Source organism: Gopherus evgoodei, chromosome 2 (genome assembly GCF_007399415.2).
Source record: "Gopherus evgoodei ecotype Sinaloan lineage chromosome 2, rGopEvg1_v1.p, whole genome shotgun sequence".
In the NCBI taxonomy this organism is placed as follows: domain Eukaryota; kingdom Metazoa; phylum Chordata; order Testudines; family Testudinidae; genus Gopherus; species Gopherus evgoodei.
This window is the reverse complement of record NC_044323.1, coordinates 241,199,948-241,205,975: the sequence shown is the minus strand read 5'-3', so window position 1 is coordinate 241,205,975 and position 6,028 is coordinate 241,199,948.

The following is a 6,028-nucleotide window of genomic DNA, read 5'->3' as shown; positions in this document are numbered from 1 at the left end:
GAATTTGGTCCATACACAAGCTGCTGTTAAATGCTGTTTTACAAGATTCCATACATTTATGATGATCCCAGGAGTTAATTATGGGAACCCACTCTTTGTACAATAGTTACATTAAAGATTGCCAGCAGAGAACTGTAAAACTAACTAGCACGTGTTTAATTAGCTACATTCAATGACTGGTTACATACTATTATCTCAAGTTGGCTCTGTAAGGCAAGTCAGCCTCAGCACAGCCTACGATCAGAGAACTATCCACCGCTGAGTGTGATGGAAACTTAATTATAATGATGACCCAGCTATCGGAAATCAGGGAGAGGACTTCTTAAACAAAATGGGAAACTTAGTCTAAGGGAGGCTACCCACAAAAGAGGAGCAAGGGGAGTTCCCTTCTGGGAAGGGACTGGGAAAGTTAGGCTTGATGAAACCCACAGAGAGCAGGTTAGGCTCCTGTGGCAAAGGGCTCTAAAAAAGGACCTGTAAGGAAAAAGGAGGGTCCCTGAGGAAAGCTGCCAGAGTCCCTAACATGGGGAAGTATAACAGAACCTCAGGGACATGAACATCAGAGTTATGAACTAACTGGTCAGTCACACACCTCATGCTGAACTGGAAGTATGAAATCAGGCAGCAGAGATAAAAAATAAGAAAAAGAAAAAAAAATGCTGTACCGTACAGTGCTGTGTTAAATTTAAACTACTAAAAAAAGGTTAAGTTAAAAAAAATATTTGACAAGGTAAGGAAACTGTTTCTGTGCTTGTTTCATTTAAATTAAGATGGTAAAAAGCAACATTTTTCTGCATACAAAAGTTTCAAAGCTGTATTAAGTCAATGTCCAGTTGTAAACTTTTGAAAGAACAACCATAATGCTTTGTTCAGAGTTACACATATTTCAGGGTTACGAACCCAATTCTGAAGGGTTTGTAACTCTAAGGTTCTACTGTAGAGGGAAAACCCTGCTGGGAGGAACCAACATAGAGGAACACTCTACAGGGACCAGGAGAAGGGATCAAGAAGCAGATAACTTCAGCGTGGCCCAAGATGGGCGGAAGAATCAATTGTTTAGATGTTTATTTGGAATTTCAGATGGACTTTTTGTTATCCTGGCAGAACCTTTAGGTGACCTGGCCAAAGAGTGGAAAACTCAGACATATACAGGCTAACGGGGCCATGGAAATGGCTACTCAGGGTACAAGAGGTGAAGTTTCCTGCAACAGCACAACCTGATGCCAGAGACACTACAGCAGTAAGATCTACCATTCACAATATAAAGATGTTTATTTGAATGAAAAGCTATTTGGAGGTGTCTGTTCTTGCAAAAATAGCCAACAAACAATTCCTTTAAAAGCCCCTTTAATTACAACATCATATAAAAACAATAGGGGAGAAGAAATGCCACCATCTCAAGTGGAAAAAAACAACAAGCAAGGGAGGAGAACGCCAGGAGGAATCTTTCAAAACATTCTCAAAATTCATCCATCCAACCCCCAAATCCTATGGATATACCAGAGGCACTGGTCCATTCACCCAGAGCCCTGTGTCTCCTCAGTACCTCTGGGACTCCTATCCCAGGCAAAGGTATAACACAAGGCAATGCATGCAAGTTGAAACGAGTGAAATTCAGACTGGAAATAAGGCACACATTTCAACAGTCAGGGCCATTAACCACTGGAACAATTTACCCAGGGTCATGGCAGATTCTCCATCAGTAGCATTTTTTAAATCAAGATTGGATATTTTTCTAAGATATGCTATAGGAATTACTTTGGAGAAATTCTATGGCTTGTTCCCTACAGGAGCTCAGATTAGAGGATCACAATGGTCCCTTCCGGCTAAGGAATCCATGAATCCTCCTGTCTGGATCCCAGCAAGCATGGCTCCATTGGAGCCACACTGCAGGGTATCCCACAGAGCAGGGTGCCTCTTGAACCCATTTTCATAGGGGTTCCCCTAGAGATGTTTTCCTGCTTATACAAATTCTCTGCATTATTTGGCAGAGGTGCACCATGCATGTCCCCTATCGTCCCACCACTTCCTCTTCTTCATCTTGTTACATGGATCCTGGAGCTTGCTGAGAGATCTGTATTTTCTTAGCAGGGAAAGTGAAACAGCATAGCAGAAGCAACTGATCCCACTACCATATCAGAAATGTTTGCATAGGAACATTCTATATCAAACATCTAAATATTAGCCTGACTCAAAAGACAGCCAGTGCAGACAGATCTTTAGAAAAAGGCACAAGAACCCACAGTGGAAAAGTATGGAATAATTTGCCCAAAGTGGAACAATTTCCCCCCAACCAGCAGTTAGTGGCTGCATTATGCCCTGAAGCAACTTCTCTGTTAGGTGGACCATATCTGGCTCTCTTCAGACCAGTGACCTGCCATAGATGGGACAATACTATTTTCTAGAAATGCTGCTGCTCAACCCAAAACCATGCTGCAATGTGTGAGTGCCCTGCACTACATAGTGTTGCCAGGCCAATCTAGTTGCATTATGTAGTCTGTAGGGGCCTGATACAAAGCCTATCGAAGTCAGAGGGAGCCTATTAACTTTAGTAGTCCTTGAATCAGGCCTTTTGAGCACAAGCAAAACAAAGCTTCATCGCATCTATCCAGAAAGCAGAATATAGGACAAACTATATAATGTGGTGCCTTTTATTTGACTTCTCCCACTTTCACTCAAGAATCAGTATGACTTTCTGAACTTCACGAACCAGAAGAGAAGACTATTATGATATCTGGGAATTCTACCAAATTCCTGGGATTGGGATCCCAGGCATTAAAATGTTGTGTGTCTAGAAACAGGAAAGACCTTCTGTCGTAAACAGATAGCTAAGGGTTAACGTCTCTTTCACCTGGAAAGAAGTAATCTGAAACACCTGACCAGACGACCAATCAGGAAACAGGACTTTTTCAAATCTGGGTGGAGGGAAGTTTGTGTCTGAGTCCTTTGTTCTGGTCTTCTGTCTGACTCTCTCTCGGCTATGAGAGGATTTCTGTTTCCTGTTTTCTAATCTTCTGTTTCCAAGTTGTGAGTACAAAGATGGTTTGTTGTTTTGTATTTACATGTCTATAGTTGCTGGAGTGCTTTGAATTGTATTCTTTTTGAATAAGGCTGTTTATTCAATATTCTTTTAAGCCAATGACCCTGTATTTGTCACCTTAATACAGAGAGACCATTTTTATGTATTTTTCTTTCTTTTTTATATAAAGCTTTCTTTTGGAGTTGGAGTTTTTCTTTAGTGGGGAACTCCAGGGAACTGAGTCTGCAGCTCACCAGGGAACTGGTGGGAGGAAAAAGTCAGGGGGAAATCTGTGTGTGTTAGATTTACTAGCCTGACTTTTCACCCAGAGGGAATGCAGAGGGAAGTGCTTGTGTTTCCAGGACTGGAAATAGAGAGGGTGGACTCCCTCTGTTTAGATTCACGGAGTTTGCTTCTGTGTATCTCTCCAGGAACACCTGGAGGGGGGAAGGGAAAAGGTTTAATTCCCTTTGTTGTGAGACTCAAGGGATTTGGGTCTTGGGGTCCCCAGGGAAGGTTTGGGGGGACCAGAGTGCCCCAAAACACTCTAATTTTTTGGGTGGTGGCAGCTTTACCAGGTCCAAGCTGGTAACTAAGCTTGGAGGTTTTCATGCTAACCCCCATATTTTGGACGCTAAGGTCCAAATCTGGGACTAGGTTATGATATGGTGGCAGCGTTGTGGGAAAGATAGAATCCAGAAGCCAGTAGGAATATTATATTTTTCTTTTCTCTGCTAGGGGCTTTTAAGCAGAGAGGAACGGTTTGGTTTTAAAAGGAACCAGAGAGAATTTTTTTTTCTGCTCTCTCTGACAGTTTTTGGCTTGCATATTAAGCAAGGAACCATTAAGAGATTATTAAGGGTCTTTTGCCACACAATAGTACTCCCATTAGGAGGCAAATACCAGCACTATATGCATGCAAATAAAGTGGTTTTTCTGGTTTACTTTACATTGAAAAGATTAGCTAGAGGAAGAAAGGGAAAAAAGCACTGTTGCTAGGCAAACCCCAGGAGGCAACAGAGCCTGCAATTCAGACAATAAACACCAGAGGGCACCCCAAACACAAAAAAACCCCAGAACCATGCCTTCCAATACAAAAATGGAGGCCGAAGTACAAATCAAAGAAGCTGAACACAGGTGACAACTGGAAAAAAGACAAAAAGAGGTGGAGCTGAAAGAAAAAGAAGAAAGCATCAAACTGGCAGCCTACAAAAGAGAACAAGCAGCCAAAGAGGCAGCCCACAAAAGAAAACTAGAAGAAGAAGACATGGCCCACCGCCGAGAAATGGAAAAACAACAAAAAGAAAGTGAAGAGAAGGAAAAACAGAGAAAACATGAACTGGACTTAGCGCAAGCTGGGCTGCATGCGCCAGCCAATCCTAACAACCCTTCGCCAATTATGGTTCCACAGCACAGGAAATTTCCCACCTACAAGGCAGGTGATGACACCGAGGCCTTTTTGGAAAATTTTGAAAGAGCCTGTCTTGGGTACCGCATCTCTGAAGACCAGTACATGGTAGAATTGAGGCCACAGCTCAGTGGACCTTTAGCAGAGGTGGCAGCTGAAATGCCTAAGGAGAACATGAACCACTATAAACTTTTTCAAACCAAGGCCAGATACAGAATGGGGATAACCCCGGATCATGCCCGTCGGCGTTTCAGAACCCAAAAGTGGAAACCAGATGTGTCATTTCCCAAACACGCCTACTACGTTGGGAAAAATTATGAGGCCTGGATATCAGGACACAATGTTAAATCCTTGGAAGAACTGCACCTCCTCATACAAATGGAGCAGTTCTTGGATGATGTTCCTGAGGACATAACACGGTACATACAAGATGGAAAACCCAAAAATCTCGCTGAGGCGGGGGAGATTGGAGCCAGATGGATGGAAGTGGCAGAAAGCAAGAAAGCTAAGGTCAAGGGGAACGAATACCCCAGAGGGCACACCGACCATAAACCCTACAACCGAGGACAGCCAAAGATCCCCACATACAACCCAAGTAAAGCCACAGACGCCCTATTCTTCCACCTCACCAGTCTCCAGTAACTCACCTCGGCCCAGTGACCCATCAGATGGAAGATGCTTTAAGTGTGATGAACTGGGACATATCAAGGCCAACTGCCCAAAGAATGCCATCCGAGTGCAGTTCATTACACCACCATCACACCAAAGATCCCCAGGCCCAGATGCCTCTCAAATACCCTTGGAGCGAAGGGAAAATTTGAGAGTGGGCGGAAAGAAGGTTACTGCGTGGAGAGACACGGGGGCACAAGTGTCAGCTATCCACCAATCCTTCGTAGACCCCAAATTCATCAACCCAAAGGCCCAAGTGACAATTTACCCCTTCATGTCACAAGCTGTAGACTTGCCTACAGCTGAACTGCTTGTCCAGTACAAAGGCTGGTCAGGAATGTGGACTTTTGCAGTCTATGACAATTATCCTATCCCCATGCTACTGGGGGAAGACTTGGCCAACCAGGTGAAGCGGGCCAAGAGAGTGGGAATGGTTACACGTAGCCAAACCAGGCAAGCTTCCAGACCCATTCCTGTTCCTGAGCCGTCCACAGGTGCCCCGTCTGTGTTACCAGAGACCCAGACAGAGGTAGTGGACCCGGATTCCATGCCAACCACTGAAACAACCACAGCGCCTCCAGTCCCAGGCCCGGAACTGGAACAGCAACCAGCACCAGCAATTGCAACCACATCTTCAAACTCAACGCCAGTGGGTGCCAGCGAGCCAGAACTGGCAGAAGCAACAGACAGCCATACCCAAAAGGCTCAGCCAGAGCCTGAAATACCCTCAGGTGCACCAGCGGAGAGCGGTTCACCAGCAACGGAAACAACCCCATCACCTACATCACTTCCAGAGGGACCAACCCAAGTCCACAGTCTGAGGAAGAACTGGTGACCCCAGCCTCAAGGGAACAGTTCCAGACTGAGCAGGAAGCAGATGACAGCCTTCAGAGAGCTTCGGCGGTGGCACGGAGCACCCCACTGCCTCTCAG